The following is a 22,450-nucleotide window of genomic DNA, read 5'->3' on the forward strand; positions in this document are numbered from 1 at the left end:
ACACACTCCTGAATTCCTCGCTCCAGTCCGATGTTTGCCCCTGCGGCTATTCTCCTCGGCAACGTCTTCATCAACGACGGCCAGCCAGAGTAGAGAGATTACTCCCGAGGATCTCTTTTACTTTTTACATCGGCCCGTTCCTCCTATCAACAATAAGAATCTTTATTTTATTCATGACTAGCGATCAGCCCCGACTTCGCATCGGTAGCACTAACGGAGAACTCGTCTGGTGTACCAATGATTTCGACTACGGGCCACTGTTGTAGAGTAACGAATAAAATTTAGTGAACGTGTTAGCTAACAGAATATCATCACTTTCGTATAATTTAAACGGTTTAAGCAGCGCACACCAGAAAATTTCTCAGTAAGTACTAACGTTACCCGTTACATACTTAAATACGTTTGGCGTGACATCTCGTGGCACTGATGGGAACACATAACATAATTAATATATTGTAAGTATCTTTTGTGAGTCACAGATATATGTGTGTGTCTGATTGAATATGCTTTTACTTTGCAGCGTATCATGTATCGGAGACTGGCTGAGTGGATCATGTCCCAAGCCACAAATAAAACAGAATAAAAAAAATGAAAATAAACACACCTCATCGAGATGTGAGTCCATAACAGCACTCCTCTTGAAAAGTTTAGTACGCACTGATTTATTGTTCACACTTTGTGGCGGACCCTTTATGGCAGACCTTCCCGCTCTGCCACACCGAGAACCATGTCTGCCTCTCGGACTGATTCAAGGAAAGCACAACGCTCAAAGTTGTCGTCTGCTGCATTGATGAAAACATTTCTTTACATAAATAAAGCAATAATTCCAATTCCAAAGAAAGCAGTTCTTGACAGAACTGAAAATTATCGAACTATCAGTTTAATGAGTCACGGCTGCAAAATACTAACACCTCGGGGAAGATCAGTTTGAATTCCGCAGAAATGTTGGAACACGCAATACTGACCCAACGATTAATCTTAGATGATAGATTAGCGAAAGGCAAACCAGCGTTTCTAGCATTAGAAGACTTAGAGAAAGCTTATGACAATGTTGACCGGAATACTCTCTTTCAAATTCCGAGGGTGACAGGGGTCAAATACAGGGAGCGACAGGCTATTTATAATTTGTACAGAAACCAGATGGCAGTTAAAAGAGTCTAGGGGCATGAACGGGAAGCAGTGATTGGAAAGGGAGTGAGACAGCGTTTTAGCCTACCCCGATGTTATTCAATCTGTATATTGAGCAAGCAGTAAAGGAAACAAAAGAAAGATATAAAAGAGGAATTAAAATCCATGGAAAAGAAATAAAAACTTTGAAGTTTACCGATGACATTGTAATTCTCTCAGAGACAGCAGAGGACCCGGAAGAGCAGTTCAAAGGAATGGACAGTGTCTTGAAAGGAGGATATAAGATGAACATCAACAAAAGCAAAACGAGGATAATGGAATGTAGTCGAATTAAATCAGGTGATTCTCAGGGAACTAGATAAGGAAATGAGACAATAAAAGTAACAGATGAGTTTTGGGGAGCAGAATAACTGATGACGGTAGGCGAGGATATAAAATGTAGACTGACAATGGCAAGGAAAGCTATTCTGAAGAAGAGAACTTTTTTAACGTAGAGTATAGATTTAAGTGTCAGGAAGTCATTTCTGAAAGTATTTGTATGGAGTATAGCCACGTATGGAAGTGAAACATGGACGATAAATAGTTTAGACTGGAAAGGGAATAGAAGCTTTCGAAATGTGGTGCAACAGAAGAATGCTGGGTAGATCACGAAACTAATGAGGAGGTACTGAACAGAATTGAGGAGAAGAGGAATTTGTGGCACAACTTGACTAGAAGAAAGGATTGGTTGGTAGTACATGTTCTGAGGCATCAAGGGATCACCAGTTTAGTATTGGAGGGCAGCGTGGAGGGTAAAAATCGTTGAGAGTGAGACCAAGAGATGAATACACTAAGCAGATTCAGAAGGATGTAAGTTGCAATAGGTACTGGGAGATGAAGCAGCTCGCACAGGATAGAGTAGCATGGAGATCACGTAACTAATGACGAGGTATTGAATAGGATTGGGGAGAAGAGGAATTTGTGGCACAACTTGACTAGAAGAAGGGATTGGTTGGTAGTACATGTTCTGAGGCATCAAGGGATCACCAATTTAGTATTGGAGAGCAGCGTGGAGAACAAAAATCGTAGAGGCAGGCCAAGGGATGAATACACTAAGCGGATTCAGAAGGATGTAGGTTGAGGTAGTTACTTGGAGATGAAGAAGCTTACTCATGATAGAGTAGCATGGAGAGCTGCATCAAACCAGTCTCTGGACTGAACACCACAACAACAGCGTGTACAGATGGCAGACAGAAAGAAGAAAAGAAGAAGAAGACAAGATATTTGGAGAACAATGTTTTCGTAAATATTTCTGTAATCAGCCACACTTAGTGAATGAATGATTTAATTAACTGTAATGAGTTTCAGGTCTGAGCCCATCGTCGATGACAGCGAAGATTTCAATTACATATTTTACATTTTGGTCCTTTAAAAAACCAGTGGACATTGACACTATTTTTTAAAAGTTAAATATGTAGTCCCCATCACCGTCTAGGTTAAGAACAAGATTTTTTGCAATACTATGTATCATAGCTTATGTAGTCCAATACTGTATTATCTTGTTCTTCGGTACAAGCAATCAGGTGCGACGTCAGAGGTAAACACATGAGTTCACCATTTTGTCTTTAGTCTAGTCATGTTCAACACGTCACATACAGTGATACAGACCTGTATGCTGTGATGCATAAAGCAAAACCTTTCCTCAAGTTGTATTTAATGTAAGGCATTTGTATACAAGAAAATCATGATATTCTGTTGTACTGTAGAACAAAAATATGAAATTCGTACGTGCAATCCACGATGCCATCTGACAATAGGCTCAAACTCGAGATATTGATTCAAGCAATGTGGCTGGCTGCAGTCTTTCTTCAGAAATAAGAATCTTTTATCTGAGCAGGAACTCTATATTACTGAAATAGTACATAATTTTTAATTGCTCTGTGAAAGACATCTATATGTTTCTGAAACATTATCATCTTCAGTTGATGATGAGGTGCAAGAGTATCAAGTGAAGTTCGCAATTTAATGTACAATTAATAGCAACAAGAATTTCATTTCATACATTGTTAAGGAATTCAGCAGCTGTCATTAATATTGGTTACGCATTTAAAAAAAAATTTCAATTTCATTTGAGTAAGTACATACCAAACTTACTGACAAAGCGTCTTTGAATCAGTGTAAGATTTTAATAAAAGATCGCTAAAGTAATTAATTTGCATAGCTCGTAAAGGGATGAATCATTATTATTCAGTCACGTAAGAGTATGACCTCACTATCGCGTTGTGTGTGGTGTAGTACTGCCGCTCACTTGTTGCGTCCTGTCGGTACTATACAAGGTAGTTCACGACACTCCACTTGTCATCTTTTATGAAGGATAGCAGTCACGGAGATATTGCTAGCTTGCTGAATATACCCAAACGTACGACTGGGGACAGTACAAGACGGTTTGAAAGTGCAGCCAACGAAGCTAAATGAAAGAAAAGAACGATTACATTCTCTAACAATTGGGATTTAGCTGCTGCAAGAATGTGATGTACGAGTTAGGGAATCAAATATCTGGAATATTACCTGACAAGAAGGCAACAATGAGAAGGTGACAAGGGGAAAAATTTGCGTGTTGTGAGAGCAGATTCAATGTCTTTTTAACACGTGGCAGGACTCTAGTAAGGTGAAACCCAAATAATGAGCTACAATGTTAGCTTATGCAACCTATTGTAAGATACTTCGTGGGAAGTGTTTTGATATGGGACTCTATGTCATTTGGAGTGTCAGAGATTACTTCCATTCGAAACACGTTACACAAGAGGTGTCTCATCATTCTGAAACAAAATTTGCACAGGACTGGAGAAATTTTGAGGACATTTTCACGATAATGACACGAAGTACACATCAAAACTTTTAAGAGAAGTGCTTCTTTATGACTGTCAGAAGGTTGGCCAGACTCCACCCCAGTCGCCAGACCTTAACCCATAGAGAATCTATCGATCTCGATAGAAAGGTAGATACAACTACCATTAACTCGAAAGGAAATCTGATGTTGCGGTTTGACTGGAGCCAAAATGACAACTAATGTTTGAGCAATTTATATTGACCATTAAATTTAATTCATCATACACAAATTAAGCGACACATTAAACTTAAAAGCCTTCATCATTACGTAATTAAAAGAATTTCTTATTGTAAGGGAATGTGAAATACGGCAATATTTAGATATTTTAGAACTGAAATGCCAAAATGAAAACGTTGAAGGGCCTCCATATTAGTCCCTTCATAAAATTAAAATAAAATTTGTCATTTCACATGTCCTTTAATACCTTATACTTCTGGAGCATTCACTAAACATGCCGGGTGAAAAAATCTGCATCTGAGCATGCTCCAATGAGACACAACTGCATACATTTGATGAATTCATATTTATTCAAAGTCTATTTTATATCCATGTATTTTATACGTTCCTCACCATTAATTACAATGTATTTATGTTGTTCCGCTACCTACTTTCTTGCCATTCTTAACATCTTAGAACGACAGAGTGAGTGAATGCGTGGGTATTTTGAGTTTTCATAATGTCTGTAGGTGGGTAAACTTCTTGCCTACTACTGTGACAGTTTAGTCAATTTTGGCGTAAGCTTAGAGAGTGGCAAATACGCTATGCGATCGAAACTATCCGGACATCTGCCTGAAAATGACTAACAAGTTCGTGGCGCCCTCCATCGGTAATGCTGGAATTCAGTATAGTGTTGACCCACTCTTAACCTTGATGACAGCTTCCACTCATGCAGGCATACCTTCAATCAGGTACTGGAAGGTTTCTTGGGGAACGGCAGCTCATTCTTCACGGAGTGCTGCACTGAGGAGAAGTATCGATATCGGTCAGTGAGGTCTAGCACGAAGCTGGTCCCAAAACATCCCACAGGTGTTGTACAGGATTCAGGTCAGGACTGTGTACAGACCAGTCCATTACAGGGATGTATTGTCGTGTAACCAGGCCGCCAAATGCCGTGCATTATGAACAGGTGCTCGATTGTATTGAAAGATGGAATCGCCAGCCCCGAATTGCTGTTCAGCAGGGGGAAGCAACATGGTCCTTAAAACATCAGTGTAAGTCTGTGCTGGGATATTGCCACACAGAACAACAAGGGATGCAAGCCCCCTCCATGAAAAACACGACCACACGGTAACACCACCGCCTCCGAATTTTACTGTTGACACTATAAACGCTGACAGATAACGTTCACCGGTCATTCGCCCTACCCACGCCCTGCCATCGGATCGCCGCATTGTGTACCGTGATTCGCCACTCCACACAACGTTTTTCCACTGTTCAATCGTCCAATGTTTACGCTCCTTACTCCAGACGAGGCGTCGTTTGGCATTTACCGGAGTGATGTGTGGCTTATGAGCAGCCGCTCGACCATGAAATCACGTTCTGCCTGTCATAGAACTTGCAGTGGATCCTGATGCAGTTTGGAATTCCTGTGTGATGGCCTGGATAGATGTCTGCTTATTACACATTACGACCCTCTACAACTGTCGGCGGTCTCTGTCAGTCAACAGACGAGGTCGGCCTGTACGCGTTTGTGCTGTACGTGTCCCTTCACGTTTCCACTTTACTGTCACGTCGGAACTGTAGACCTAGGGATGTTTAGGAGTGTGGAAATCTCGCGTACAGATGTATGACAAAAATGGCACCCAATCACGTGACCACGTTCGAAGTCCCTGAGTTCCGCGGAGCGCCCCATTCTGCTCACTCACGATGTCTAATAACTACTGAGGTCGCTGATACGGAGTACCTGGCAGTAGGTGGCAGCACAATGCACCTAATATGAAAAACGTGTGTTTTGGGGGGTGTCCGGATACTTTTGATCACATAGTGAAGGTTTCATTCCCTCCTAGTTGAAGTGCTATTGTACTCAAGTTCGCAAGGTGCGGTAAGGGTGTTGTTGGACAATTTCCGCTACCTGTGTACGGGGACCTCGATTAAGACAGTGTGCTGGGGACTCGCTCCTGGGATTTTGATGAGAGAGATTGCTCATGGCTTCTTGTTTGCAGTTGTGAGTTTGGTAACTGAATCTGTGTAAGTTTCACCCGAATCGAAGTTTAATCCATTCTTCTTTTTGCTTCAGACCTTTATAATCATGCGAAGTATTCCAATCTGAATGGTAATTGGTAGAGTTTTTGTAATAGTTCGATTTTACTAGTAGTTACTATGTTCAACCAGAACTTAGAAATGTGGCGGTTGGTGTGCGAAAATTAGAGTATTTCCCAGTGTGAATGTGCGATTGTTTGTGTTTGATATATTATTTCTTCTTCTATTTCGTTAGTTCCATCTGTATTCCATAATTTCCATCCGTTACTGCGAGTGCCTTTGTTCGCTGTGTCACGTGTTCATCGCTATTTCGGATCTGTTTCATCTTGCAATTACTCCGCAGTGATTTACTTGTATGAGTAGTTCCTCTCAAGGATTAACCGACTTTTAGAAATTTTTATATTTTTTATTTGTCTCACTAGGGTTATGTGTTGGGAAAACGAAAGGACCCTCAGCTCGTCGTTTTTCCGCTCTTATTTTATACTTGTAGGGGTTTGCATTAAACTGCCTTCATGTGTGCTACGTTTCACGGGCGTTCCCGATCTGATCTGCATTTCCCATCGTTATTCTCGTTCAGTTCCATTGCTTGAGTTTTCCGCATTTTGCGTTAGGCAAGTGGAGCAATCCTTTTGCCGACCATATGTGGTGTACGCTGGAGTTCTTCTACTTCCTTTTCCATCTACTCTGTAGTAATAGTATGAATTTGAAGTGTATCATTCCTTACCATTAAGTGATTCGTGTTTTATGAGACTCTAATGATTTACAAGCCATTAGGCAAGATATCTATTTATTTGCTGCAGCCACGTGGTTATTTAAAGCAGGCACCAGCAACAGTTAAGTTTTTATATAAATGTGTTGTGCTACTCTGATTTGATTACTTAAAATAAATGTGAAATCTAGTTTAAATTAAGTTTCATTGTAAATGTTTTATCCCACATATCCTAATCTCTGTTCCATAGAATACATTCTACATCGTTTGTCCCTTGTGCAATTCATGAAAGCCTATTTATTTAATTGCGTGTTCAGTAAAACGTTATAAAGTTGAAGTACATTCCCTACGAACAGATCGACTGCCTGACTGAAAACAGAAGGCACACTCCCGTTTGATGAAAGAGCCATAGCGTTCGTGCGCTAATTTAAAATCGTTTGTTGTTCGCGGAATTTTTAGCGATAGAGTTCACGATTTCTTCAGATACCCTTCATAATCTACATAGACACATTTCAATATTTTTCTTTGCTTTAAGATGTAACAATAAGGAAGTTGACAATTAAGTTGTTATCCAACACTCTTCGCTAGCTGGCTCGGGAAAACCAACAACATCAATGTCTTTCCTTAGATTGAACAATATTTTAACAGTCGAAAGAACAGACGGTGTAAATAGAGTAATTCAGTGGTCAAGTAACACGTAGTACTTCCTGGCTTAGTTAAAATAACGCACAATACAACTCCTGCTTCAAGTGAGCAATTCGTTAATCCATTACAAATAGCATTAACCTAGAACAGTTATGAGCCAAAAACAGTTACGTTGTACACCACTATTGAAGACACTATAACCTTAATTGCGCTTAGAAAAACAGTGCAGATTTCACAGATCACATTTATTGTCGACCCATTTGGGTCCAAAGGCGGACATTCTTGAGATAGTACTCCAGAGTCGATGAGCGTAGACGGTTCAACGGAGTAGGAATTGCAGAAGCCACCAGATACCGTCAAACACTTCAGTTGTTAAATGTGATTTGTGCGACCTAGACTGTTTTTCTAAATACAGTCGTGAAAATCTATTTCTGTTTTTCTCAAAATGTTTTCGAAAAAATATTTAATTCTTAAACTGTGAAATATTATTTAATAAAATATTGTCTTAATGTGTTACTTAAGAAATTATGAGCTATAGTTCACATTTATTAAGATTATTCATTTTTCTTTTATCACCATTTCTTTTCTTTGTTGAATATATATGTGAAAATATAACAAAAACTACTAGAAACGATGAAGTGACTGGATATTAATGGCAGAGCAACCACTGTCTCAGTTTCTACTATAGATTGTTTCTCTCTGTCACACACTCATTCACACACACACACACACACACACACACACACACACACACACTCAGCCACACTCACTCTCTCTCACGTTGTGCCGCTTTTTTTTTTTTTTTTTTTTTTTTTTGAGTTCAAACGTCACGGGCATTCTCCATCCAGTATTCGGAATTTTTATATTCCTCTGTCTGGACCCCATCACTGTCGCCACGTCACTAAGCCTATGACGGGCATATTTTGCTTCTGCGTGTTAACGTAATTAACCAGTTTGTGTCTTGCGAAGGAGAAGTAATGCAAACAAACTTGTTAAATTATTTGCAAAATGTATGTGTATGAAGAGAAATCCACAAAACGTGAACGATACAATGATTGCTCTACTTTGCAAGAAATTAGACAAACAAGACGAAATATACGTGTTGTAAAATCTTCTCGTTTTTTTGCCGCATCCGTTCGCAATATGATTACGTGATTTACTTTGCTTCCATCTTCTAGAGAAGTGATAGCGTCTCTTTCTTTTATACACACCAGTGCTACCTAAAATTTTCGAGAATTTGAGTACTGCACCCAATAAAACAGCAGTGCAAAGCTCCGCTGCTAGGCGTCTCTAGTTGTATCTTTCAACTTCCAGTCTACCATGTGACGTCATTGTGTTCGACGGTGTTAATGTTGTTGCTGATTTCTCTACACCGTATTCTGTTTACTGTGTCTGAGAATTTCGAAATGGCTGATTTGAAGGAACAAAGGATCTGCATTGAGTCCTCTGGAATTCTGCAAAACTGCAGCTGAAACCCACCGCATTCATAGCAGGTTCCACGTAGACAAGCTTTGAGCCAAGCAAGAACTCCTGAATGGTTGAAGCAATTTGAAGATGGTTGGGAATGTGTGCAGGATAGCATACATTCGCGCTCTGGAAACGATCGCAAACGTGAGTGATGCGATCCACAAGAAAATAGGGCAGACGTTTTATGATGTTTATAAAATTATTATAATTTCATACGAATTTCAACTGATGAATTAAACATATATTGCAGCGAATTTTGTTTCCGATCTTTTTAATGTTGACCAACAATTCCATGATTTTCAGGTGTGCACTGAACTGCAAATAACAGTTCGAAATGATCCATATTTCCTACCCACGATCATAGCTGCAAATAATCCGTGCATGTACATTTATAACTCTGAAACAAAACCACAATTTTCGTCATGGAAGACACCATTGTCTCCGCGGTCCAAATAGCGTGACAGGTTCACAACAGCATCAAGTCAATGCTTATGATTTTGATTTATTAATGGGATCGTTCATAAGGAATTTCTTCCTCACATCAGACAGTTATAGGGGAGTTCTACTGCGATCCCTTGGGGTGAGTGAGGGGCTATATTAGATGCAAAAGGCCTGAGACGTGGCAGAACAAAGGTTGGGTGCTGCATCTTGACATTGCACCTGCACACACATCACAAATCGTGAAGCAATTCCTGGCAATGAACAGCGTGACAACAGCCACACACACACCCTGCTCTCCTGATCTGGCCCTTTGTGATTTCTTCCTCTCCCAGATAATGAAACTGCAGTCGAAAGGGAGGCATTTTGACTCCACAGAAGAGATTCAAGCGGATTTGCAATATATTTTGAACAGGATTCACTCAGCGGACTTCCAACAGGCGCCAACAGTCTCCCGTGTGGATAGTAGCTGTCTGCCTCATCACGAACAGTCTCCAATATGCCTCAAGCACTTTCTCGAGAGTGGAAAAAGATATCGCTCTCCTTCCACATTCACGTGCAGCAATGTACATGAGGTACCCAAAGTCAAAGGATACCTCTTAATGCCGTGTGGGACATACTTTTGTTCGGCATAGTGTAGCAAATCAACGTGTCATGGACTGAAGAAGTCTTGGTAATTCACTGTAGGAGTATTGAGCCATTCTGCCTCTATAGCCGCTCATAATTGCGAAAGTGTTGCAAGTGCAGGAGTTTGTACACGGACTGACCTCTCGATTAAGCCCCATAAAGATTCGATGGGATCCATGTCGGGCGGTCTGTGTGGCCAAATAATTCGCTAGAATTGTCCAAAACGTTCTTCATATCAGTTGCGAACAATTGTGGCCCGATGACAACCCCGCATTGTCATCCATAAAAATTCCATCGTTGTTTCGGAACGTGAAGTACATGAATGGCTGCAAATGGTCTACAAGTAGCCGAACATAACCATTTCCTGTCAATTATCGGATGAGTTGGACAAGAGAACCCAGTCTATTCCATGCAGACAGAGCCCACAGTGTTATGGAGCTACCACCAGCGTGCACAGTGACTTGTCGACAAGTGGGGTGCATGTCTTCGTGGCCTCAGTGCCACACTCGAACCCCAGCATGAGCTCTTACCCACTGGAATCTGGACTCAGGCTACGAGTTTCCTGTCTTCCAGGGTCCAACCGACATAGTAATGAGCCCAGGAGAAGCGCTGCAGGCCAGGTCGCCCTGTTAGCAAAGGCACTCGCGTTGTTGTCTGCTGTTATAGCCCATTAATAGCATATTTCGCCTTAGTGTCCTAAGGAATACGCTCGTCGTACGTTTCACATTAATTTCTGCGGTTATTTCACGCTGTGTTGCTTGTCTATTAGCAATGACAAATCTATGCAAACGCCGCTGCAATCGGTCGTTTATGCCGTCGACCACTGGGTTGTCTCTGGTGAGCGGTAATGCCTGAAATATGTTACTCTTCTCACACTCTCGACAGTATAGATTTCGGAATAATGAATTCCCGAACGATTTCCGAGATGGAATGCCCACGCGTCTAGCTCCAAGATCAATTCCGTGTTCGAAGTCTGTTACATCCCATCGTGCGGCCATAATAACGAGGGAGATCTTTTTACATGAATCGCCTGAGTATAAATGACAGCCCGAGAATGTACTGCCCTTTAAAGCTTTGTGCACGCGATAGTATCGCGGTCTGTATACATGCGTATCGCTATCCAACGACTTTTGTCAGCTCAGTGTATGCCAGAAAATGAACCAAACGTAAACTGGCCATGGACTACATTTTTCACGCGAAGTTTTCAAAGTATTGGCGGCGTCTTGCTTTACTTCGAAGTATCAGAACAACTATGGGCAACAATGAAAATAAAATAAGTGCATTATCAAGCTGTGATGTAGTGTATAAGACGCCAAAAGGTGATTTTCATTTTTTTAAACAAATACTTTCCTCAAAGAAATTCTTCCAGTCCATATGAGGCATAACAGCATACTAGTGCTTAACAGTAGTGGTTAAAAACAGTCTTGGTTGCAATTTTTTTTAATTTTTCAGCGACTCGTTTCGCCTTATTTAGGCATCTTCAGGTTATCTTTTCAAGATGGCCGCGAGAGGCACCAAGATCTGCATAACGCGTTCCCGTTCTCAGGAGCGAGTAACAGTAAGATGGGGGCTCAGGTAGTAAGTATAACGAGAAATACGGCGTAGCAGAAGCTCTGTTCAGTCCCAAAGCAGTGGCTTTTAATTTTTTTGCTGGAAAAGCAAAGATTTGACAGAGAAAGTAACTACAGAGACGAATGTATCACTTTTCATCAACATAAAACTTATTTTTAGGCACATTGGATGACTTGAACTTTCCTTCCCTGTGTATCGTACGACACAAGCTGTGAGAAGCAACCAGCACTTCATGTTGTGGCGGTCACTACTACAGAGATACGGCGGCCGAACTCCCCCGCATGGAGCATCCCGGCCAACAATGCCATACAATCATTTCCGCTTTTCCAGCATGTCATGTTGCCTAGTAGGCACACGGTGCGCCATGGGCTCTTATAACTTGTTCCACGCGTGGTGGCATCGATGCGTATAGGTGAGAATGGCGTCCTGTGGTACAGCCATCAATGCTTCATTCACCTAGTTCCGAAGTTCATCTGTAATCGTTGGCACTGGGTCAGAGCACTCCACCCGCCGTTTCGCCATGTCGCACACATTTTCGATTGGTGACCAAGTCTGGCGATGTGCTAGGTCAGGGCAAAAGGCTGACACGAAGAACGAATGTGTTAGTGCAGCAACATGTGGTCGTGCATTGTCTTGATGAAAAATGGCGTCTGGGTTGTTGTGGGCAAAGAGTACGGCTACAGGTGGCAGGATGTCATACACGTAGGTGACACAGGTCACAGCGCTCTGGTCAAGCATCAACTGGGACTTGTGGTTGTACCCAATAGCACCATAACGTCTTGAGTTGGTGCTATATGCTATACGTTGGTGCGAATGATGTCACTATGATGTGGCTCCCCCTGTCTCCGGTGAAGCAAAATGCAGCCATCATTTTCAAACAAAGAGAACGAAAACGTCATCCGATGTCATTCCTGTCCCCAGTGCCGTCGCTCAACATACCACTGCCGTCTAGCACGTATCTGCACATTCGTCAAAGCGGAGAAGTGCACGACGCGCACGTGACCTATGCTGTAAACGCGGCAACGGGCTGTCACACCTGATAGTATACGATGTGTTACTCTGCTGTTGCACCAGAGCCGAGGTGGTCGCAGATCTGTCCTGCAATGCCATTCGGATGAGGTGGAGGGGGGGGGGGGTGACCTGACACACTCGTAGTGTTCTACAGCCTTCCGTGAACCATTCTGCACACTCTCGTTGCACTGCGGAAACACTTCGTCCCACACGGGACGCACCACATTCTCTCATGCCCAATAACGCGCCCTCTTTCAAACTCACTGATTTGACGGTACGGTTCGCACATACGTCTGTGAGGCATCCTGCCGGTCTGTTCAAGTCACATGGACCCCTTACCTTCGGTTTATAGCGACAATGGGAGCAGCAGGCACAGCCACTGATCGTGACTGGGCCAAATATCTCACCAAATAAGCGTCAAACGAAAAAACTACAAAGAACGAAACTTGTCTAGCTTGAAGGGGGAAACCAGATGGAGCTATGTTTGGCCCGCTATATGGCGCTGCCCTAGGTCAAACGGATATCAACTGCGCTTTTTTAAATAGGAACCCCCAATTTTTATTACATATTCGTGTAGTCACTAAAGAAATATGAATGTTTTAGTTGGACCACTTTTTTCGCTTTAGACGAACAGCTGGTAACAGGTAGCTTTTTTAAATTAAAATACCGACCATAGGTACGTTTGAACACTTTACTTCGGTTCTTCCAATGTGGTACATGTACCTTTGTGAACTTATCATTTCTGAGAACGCATGCTGTTACAGCGTGATTACCTGTAAATACCACATTATTGCAATAAATGCTCAAAATGATGTCCGTCAAACTCATTGCATTTGGTAATACGTGTAACGACATTCCTCTCAACAGCGAGTAGTTCGCCTTCCGTAATGTTCGCACATGCATTGACAATGTGCTGACGCATGCTCTCAGGCGTTGTCGGTGGATCACGATAGCAAATATCCTTTAAATTTCGCCACAGACAGAAATCCAGGGACGTCAGGTCCGGTATACGTGCGGGCCATGATATGGTGCTTCGACGACCAATCCACCTGTCATGAAATATGCTATTCCATACCGCTTCAACCGCACACGAGCTATGTCCCGGACATCCATCATGTTGGAAGTACATCGCCATTCTGTCATGCAGTGAAACATCTTGTAGTAAAATCGGTAGAACATTACGTAGGAAATCAGCATACATTGCACCATTTAGATTGCCATCGATAAAATGGGGGCCAATTATGCTTCCTCCCATAATGCCGTACCATACATTAACCCGCCAAGGTCGCTATTGTTCCACTTGTCGCAGCCATCGTGGATTTTCCGATACCCAACAGTTCAAATTATGCCGGTTTATGTTACCGCTGTTGGTGAATGACGCTTCGTCGCTAAATACAACGCGTGCAAAAAACATGTCATCGTCCCGTAATTTCTCTTGTACCCAGTTGCAGGACTGTACACGACGTTCAAAGTCGTCGCCATGCAATTCGTGGTGCGTAGATATATGGTACGGGTGAAATCGATGTTGATGTACCATTCTCAACACCGACGTTTCTGAGATTCCCGATTCTCGCGTAATTTGTCTGCTACTGCTGGGCGGATTAGCCGTGACAGCAGCTAAAACACCTACTTGGGCATCATCATTTGTTGCAGGTCGTGGTTGACGTTTCACATGTGGCTGAACACTTCCTGTTTCCTTAAATAGCGTAACTATCCGGCGAACGGTCCGGACACTTGGATGATGTCTTGCAGGATGCCGAGCAGCATACATACGACAAGCCCGTCGGGCATTTTGATCACAATAGCCGTACATCAACACGATATCGACCTTTTCCGCAATTGGCAAACGGTCCGTTTAACACGAAACAAATACCGCCCGCACTGGCGGAATGTTACGTGATACCACGTACTTATACGTTCGTGACTATTACAGCGCCATCTATCACAAAGCGAAAAAAGTGGTCCAACGAAAACATTCATATTTCTTTACGTACTACACGAATATGTAATTAAAAATGGGGGTTCCTATTTTTAAAAAAACGCAGTTGATATCCGTTTGACCTGTGGCAGCGCCATCTAGCTGGCCAACCATAGTGCCATCTGGTTTCCCCCTTCAAGCTAGACAAGTTTCGTTCTTTGTAGTTTTTTCGTCTGACGCTTATTTGGTGAGATATTTGGCCAGCTCACTATCAATGGACCATCCTTTATATATCCTTACTCAGTTTCTGGAAGGTTAGCGCTTCCGGTTTGTAGGGGACTCTAGTAAGACACTGGTCACATACGCAAAGCGGTCGAAGTGAGGTAACGTCCGATAGGTATGCAACTCACCTCACGTGAAGGTAATGCAGGTACGATCTTAACTGAGCAAGTCTACAGCGAAACCTACTGTAGTCTACGCTTCCTCATGATAGTCTTGGAAGCCTACGGTAGTTCTCCAGATATAAGTTTCAGCACATCAGTTCTGTGATGCTAATGAAAGATCGTAACGTGTAGGCTTTCACGGCCGGCGTCTTCGTTAATTAAAGCTTCCGGCCTAAGAAGCCATGGTCGAACACTAGAAATTCTTCCTCCTGACGTTTCGTTGTCAAGTGCGGGTAACATCTTCCGTGGTGAGTCAACGACTGGCTGCTGGGCTTTTATTTTTTATTATTTTTATTGATTTTCAATTCCCCCCCGAAGGGGGCGTGCTGGCAGCAGCTTAGTACGCTGCTCCACAGCCTACACTTTTTTTTTTTTTTAAATGGAAGAAGAAAGTAACAAGGAAAAACAGGCGGTAAAATGGTGACTTAAAGTGTAAAATGGCGTAAAAATGCGGAAAGTTAAAACAGAAAGCAAAAGGGGTTGCGAATGTTAATAAAATACACAGGAATCAGACAAGTAACATAGTAGACACACAATTAAAAAACATGTCGACTGTTGGGTTCTGTTCGCAAGAGATAAAAAATCACACCCAGCGACAGTATGATGTCTGTTCGCTACACTTCCCAAAAGACGCAACACGGAACACTCACTGAAAAAACACACATTGTAAAACACTGCACGAAAACGGCGGCGCAAATATGACACTACCGAGCCAAAGGCAGATGGGGGGGGTGGGGGGTGGGGGGACCTGGAGGAGGGGGGAAAACAAGGAGGGAGGAGAGGTAAAAACGAAAAGGTTGGGGGGGAATCTGCTGGGCTGTGGAGGTACCGATTGCCACATCGTTGGTAGAAAACGACCGACATATTTTATCTATCTCTGGGCCGTCTTCTTTTCTGTTATAAATATTGTAGTGTTTATAAATCTCTGTGACTTCTCTGTATATACGTGCATAATAATGGGATGTCTTAGCTAGCACGCTTGTGTCACTAAATTTTGTTTCATGATCACCGTCTTCAAAAATATGTTCCGCTAGAGTCGATTTGTCGGTGTGCCCCAGACGACAGGTCCTTTTGTCTTCAGTTAGGCGGGTATTAACACTTCTTTTCGTTGTTCCAATATAAACTTTACCAGAACTGCACGGAATTTTATGTACTCCAGGGGTTGCCAAAGGGTGTCATGCATGTTTCACCGATCTTAAACATTCACTGATTGTCTTGGGGGGCTAATGATTGTTTCAACTCGAAACGTGGCCCGAATTTTTCCTGTACGGTCCGTAATATTGTGGATAAATGGAAGAAAAACTTTTCCAGCCGACAGTTGTTGTTGCATGTTTTCGGACACCTTTCTTCCAGGATGGAGTGCTATATGTATCTCATTATCAAGGTATTCATTTTTCTTAAAAGCTGTTCGGAAATGATTTAGTTACTCTTGCGAATAAACTATCTCGCAGATTTTATTAGCCCTGTCCACCAATGTTTTAATAACACTTCTCTTCTGCCTGGAATGATGATTCAAACCTTTATAGAGGTAACGATCGGTACGTGTATGTTTCCTATACATCTTATGACCAAATCCCACCTGCCCGTTTAATTACTGAAACATCCAAAAAATTAAGCTGCCCATTACTCTCTGTCTCCATAGTAAATTGTATCTTTAGCTTAATACTATTTAAATGCACCAAAAAGCCATTCAGTTCCTCTACATCGTGATTCTATATGAAAGAAGTGTCATCCATATATCGACACCAATACAGAGGACTTTTATTGGATGACTGCAGCGCCGGCTGTTCAAAAAATTCCACTAAAAGATTAGCAACAGCTGGACTTAGAGGGCTGCCCGTTGTCACTCCTTCAATTTGTTCATAGAACTCATTATTATACTGAAAATAAGTCGTTGAAGGGAGTGCCCAAGCAAAGCTTCTATATAAGTGGCAAACACATCAGCTATGTAAGAAAGAGCTTCGTTAATCTGAACCATGGTGGAGGGGGATACCACGTAAAAACTGACAAGGATATCACTTGGGCTACCACGAATCTCCTTTAATTTTACGATAAAGTGCATAGAATTTTTAATGTGATGATCCTGAGTGTTGTTGTTGTTGTTGTTGTTGTTGTTGTAGTCTTTAGTCCTGAGACTGGTTTGATGCAGCTCTCCATGCTACTCTATCCTGTGCAAACCTCTTCATCTCCCAGTACTTACTACAACCTACATCCTTCTGAATCTGCTTAATGTATTCATCTCTTGGTCTCCCTCTACGATTTTTACCCTCCACGCTGCCCTCCAATGCTAAATTTGTGATCCCTTCATACCTCAGAACATGTCCTACCAACCGGTCCCTTCTTCTTGTCAAGTTGTGTCACAAACGCCTCTTCTCCCCAATTCTATTCAATACCTCCTCATTAGTTGTGTGACCTACCCATCTAATCATCAGCATTCTTCTGTAGCACCACATTTCGAAAGCTTCTATTCTCTTCTTGTCCAAACTATTTATCGTCCATGTTTCACTTTCATACATGGCTACACTCCATACAAATACTTCCAGAAACGACTTCCTGACACTTAAATCAATACTCGATGTTAATAAATTTCTCTTCTTCAGAAACACTTTCCTTGCCATTGCCAGTCTACATTTTATATCCTCTCTACTTCGACCATCATCAGTTATTTTGCTCCCCAAATAGCAAAACTCCTTTACTACTTTAAGTGTCTCATTTCTTAATCTGATTCCCTCAGCATCACCCGACTTATTTCGAGCGCATTCCATTATCCCAAATGTCGGGATGGTTCCTTTGAAAGGGCACGGCCGATTTCCTTCCTCATCCTTCCCTAACCCGAGCTTGCGCTGCGTCTCTAATGACCTCGTTGTCGACGGGACGTTAAAACAACACTAACCTAACCTAACCTAATCCATTATCCTCGTTTTGCTTTTCTTGATGTTCATCTTATATCCTTGTTTCAAGACACTGTCCATTCTGTACAACAGCTCTTCCAAGTCCTTTGCTGTCTTTGACAGAATTACTATGTCATCGGCGAACATCAAAGTTTTTATTTCTTCTTAATGGATTTTAATTCCTACTCCAAATTTTTCTTTTGTTTCCTTTACTGCTTGCTCAATATACAGATTGAATAACATCGAGGAGAGGCTACAACCCTGTCTCACTCCCTTCCCAACCACTGCTTCTCTTTCATGCCCCTCGACTCTTATGACTGCCATCTGGTTTCTGTACAAATTGTAAATAGCCTTTAACTCTCTGTATTTTACCCTTACCACCTTCAGAATTTGAAAGAGATCCTGCGTAGGGAATCCAATAGCACTCATTATAGGTCCCCGTGGGACATTAGGTTTATGCATCTTAGGTGGCCATATAATCTAGGAGGGTAGGTTTCAGTTTTACAAAGATATTTTATATGCTCTAACTTACCGAACGTTACTTCCATAAGGATTCGAATCATCATCCCAGGCAGAAGAGAAGTGTTATTAAAACATTGGTGGACATGGTTAATAAAAACTGTGAGCCAGTTTATTTCAAGAGGAACTAAATCATTTGCGAACAGCTCTTAAGAAAAATGGATGCATTTATAATGAGATTCATTCCAGAAGAAAAGTGCCCGAAAACATGCAACAGCAACAAGTTTTTCTTCCATTTATCCTCAATATTACTGACCATTCTGGAAAAGTTATGGCCAAGTTTCGAGTTGAGACAATTTTTAGATCCACCAAGACGATCAGTGAATTTTAAGGTCGGAGAAAGACGCAGAACACCCTTTTAAGAATTTTATGGAATTCCGTACAGTTGTGGTAATGGTCTGTAGCGGAACATGTTTCTGAAGGCGGTAATCAGGAAATTAAATTTAGTGACACAAGCGTGCGAGCTAAGACATCGCATGATTATGCACATATAGATTGCACATAGAGATTTATAAACACCCCAATGCTCTTAACAGAAAAGAAGAAGGCTGAAAGTTAGATAAACTATGGCGGTCGGCTTCGTACCAATGATGTAACAATAGATTATCTTTGAGAGTAATGACGTTAGTCAGAGATAGTTTTACTGTCAACAGCGCGTGACGAGTGGTGACGCACTCTATGCACGCCATATAAGCAGGACCTCCACACCCAAGCAGCAAGTCGTTGACTCTCCACGGAAGATGTTGCCCGTAGTTCACAACGAAACGTCAGGAGGATGAATTTCTACTGTTCGACCATGGTCTTTAAGTCCGGAAGTTTTAATTAATAATGCTAAAAACATATTTCGGTAAACTCGACTTTTGAATTGTATCCAAGAAATTATCTGCTTCTTGGGGGCCGCCGCATTGTGTTAAAGCGGAGATATAGAAACATGTGCAGGCAACACAGACCGTCATTTTTCTTTCTCAGAATAGATTGGGGAAGCAGTCAGAAGATAATGGTAATTGTAGTCTTGATGCGTGCGCAGCGCGGATGCTGGCGGAGTATAAAGGCGGCCGTGGCTGCGGCTCTCGCAGTGAATGGGAGCACGGAGAGAGAGCTCTTCAGATCCGGCCTCGCTGGCTGTAAATGAGATGCATTAAACATGAGCGCTGGCCGCGCTTCCGCGGCTGGGGTGGGGGAAGGGCGCGCCACCTGCCACCTGGCGGCAGGCCGGCCAAATAAAACACTGCGTCGTGCTCAGAGCAGACTACCCCACCACCGTCTCCGCTCCTCATTATAAGCGTCTCCACAGCCAGCGCTGTTTCTTCTACATCACGTTCGAAACTCACAGCGGAGCAGCTGAAAGAACCCGATCGTAAGAAAAAGAGATGTTTTGTCGAATGGTTTCAGAGGAAGGCGACGGTTTCGTAAGGAAATAGACGAGGCAAGGCGCACTCCCACAGGCCGGCACGAAAAATCCAATACATCATAAATGATGTGTAATCATCCGTTTAATCAAATTTTAGCACTTTATCACATATTATATTTATTTATTGCTTATTTAGCCTGACTAGATTAAGGCCTTAGGCCCTCTCTTAATCCGACCACGAGGAATGCATACCAAACATATTACATAACCTTCTCAATAATAATAATAATAATAATAAGTATGACAAGAAACTAATGATAAAAATAACTGCCACTAATAACAATAATAGTAATAATGAAGGGCATTTAGAATGACTTAGATTAGCTTAGCACGTTTGAAATCATGTGTAGTATTATGATTTAGATTATCTTCGCACATTTGAAATCATGTTAAGTATTGGGTTGGTGCAAAATTTCGTAGCAATTTTCCATGAGTTTAATAAATACAACAGATACACATAACAGAGGCTTTAGTCATCAATAACATATTCTCCTTCACTAGTTACAACAGTTTGTCAATGCTGGGGTCTGTTTTAGATACCGCGACTGTAGAATTCACGTGGTTTTGAGATGAAATACCATGTTAGGAGCGCATTTTCATCCGGGAAGGTAGTTCTTTGAAGGTTGTTTGACAGAGAGCGGAAGAGTTGAAAATCTGAAGGCGGAAGAGCGGGTGAATAAGGTGGGCGTGGAATGACTTCCCAACCTAACTCCCTTACACTGTGTCTTGTCAGTCTCTCAGAATGTGGGCGATCGTTATCGCAGAATAGCATCCCTTCTCGCCATCTTCCTGGGAGTCGTTCTTGAACAGCGTCTACTACGCGTCTCAGTTGCTGACACTAAGTGTCAGCAGTGACGATTACAACTCGAGAAAGCAATTCGTAGTACACCATTTTACCATAAAATAGTAGATTTGTGTCATAAATGTGGCCCAAATTTAAAATAAAAAGGTTTTGCAAGAAATTGAAGTGTTGCGTTTCTCGGGCCAGTCACTGAAGAACTGCCGCAGCTGGAGATAAGAAAACCCTTTCATGGTTCAAGAAAGGGGAGTACATTCACAGCGTGTGATTGTTTGGTGTGGCTTCTTTGGTGGGCAGCATCATCGACTCTCATCTTTTTGAAGGTGAGGCAGGGCAAGAAGTGACAGTCAATGGAAAACGGTACCGTGCGATGATACGAGATTTTTGATGGCCCCAGTTGTGGTTTCAGCAGGACGATCTCGCTTGTCACTCTTCGAGCGAAACAACTGAGTTGTTTCCGCATCACCTCATGCGCGTAATGGTGACTAAAAATGGCCACTTGTGACTTACCCCTTGCTATTTTTTCTTTCAGGTTGTTTTAAATCATTGGTGTATGTCAGTAAACCCCAAAATAATGTGTTCTGAAGCAATAAAGTTCATAACTTGAAATATCCAAATGGGTGCCCTTTTTAGAGGACCTTATACTTTCCGCAACCAATCACATTCGAGCGCTGCAGAAAAACAATTAATGTTATTATAACGCTGAAAGGGTGCAGTACCGCCCGACATTGAAAATAGGTACAACATTCTTCGTTATTCTTGTCAGAACAACATTTTTTTTTTGTAATAATAACTCAATTTCACTTAATACACCGAAGCCGGATACCAGTGTAGGAAAGAAGGACAATTTATTTATTTAACTGATCACATGTGCACTCCCACAAAATAGTTCCCTACATCCAATTTGGTGAGATCTATGAAATGAATGAATGTATGGTCATCTGTTAACTGCAGATAGTGAATGTGCAATATATGGTCATCTTTGAGACGGTCCTTTGGTCACCTTTGGTGGAACCAAAGAGATGAAATTTACCTGAGCTTTGAGGGCCTGAAATGTGGCTGACCAATACGGTAGCAAGGTGCTCCCCCACCTCAGCGGGGTGCGAGATGACCTGAAGAACGGCCATGTTTCAGCACTCTGGCGCTGGATCTTGTGTTGGTAAGACCTGTCTTAGGTGTGCTCCATAAAGACAAAAGAGTGGAGAGAATGGTATACATGTGAAGTACTTAAGAGTAGTTTGGAACAATTATTTCTCTATTTCAGGAAATTTTGGCGGGAGAATTAAATGACAGGCAGGTAATATTAAGGGGATCGTAGTAATCTTCGGAAGTGACCAACGGTCACAATGAAACTATGTGTAGCAATTAGTTGAAATACTTGCGAGTGCTAGTACTAAGTTGAAATACTTCCGAGTGCTAAAGTTAAGCTGAATTACTGGCGTGTGTACTATAAGTTGGAAATATTTAAGAAATGTCGTGTGCATGACTTGAAATTAGAGACGAGTACTTCCACGTGGTGAATAATGTGTGAGTCTCAATCTGTGCATGAGACAAAGGATAAAGAAAAGTACTCGTCCATGGTATCAGTTGAGGACTCGCGTGTGTGACGAATATGTTCTTAATATTACTTTGCGTGTTATGTTTCCGTGTGACGCTAGATTCAAACTCTGATACTCTGAGAGAGAAGCAAGGTGAGTCAGTCGTCTATCCAGCAACGCCACTTGGCTTGCATTGCACAGGAAGACGTGCATATACCCTCCAGAGTTCGTAGTAGGAAAGAAAAGTTACGAAGTGGAGCAGTGTC

At 42.1% G+C, this 22,450-nt stretch overlaps 1 protein-coding gene across 2 annotated transcripts in view; it reads right to left on the reverse strand.

The window, feature by feature from the left end:
• LOC126271872 (peptidyl-alpha-hydroxyglycine alpha-amidating lyase 2-like) overlaps positions 1-22,450 on the reverse strand; it is a 166,110-nt gene that overhangs the window by 45,764 nt on the left and 97,896 nt on the right. The window lies entirely within an intron of this gene.

Source organism: Schistocerca gregaria, chromosome 5, assembly GCF_023897955.1.
Source record: "Schistocerca gregaria isolate iqSchGreg1 chromosome 5, iqSchGreg1.2, whole genome shotgun sequence".
In the NCBI taxonomy this organism is placed as follows: Eukaryota; Metazoa; Arthropoda; class Insecta; order Orthoptera; family Acrididae; genus Schistocerca; species Schistocerca gregaria.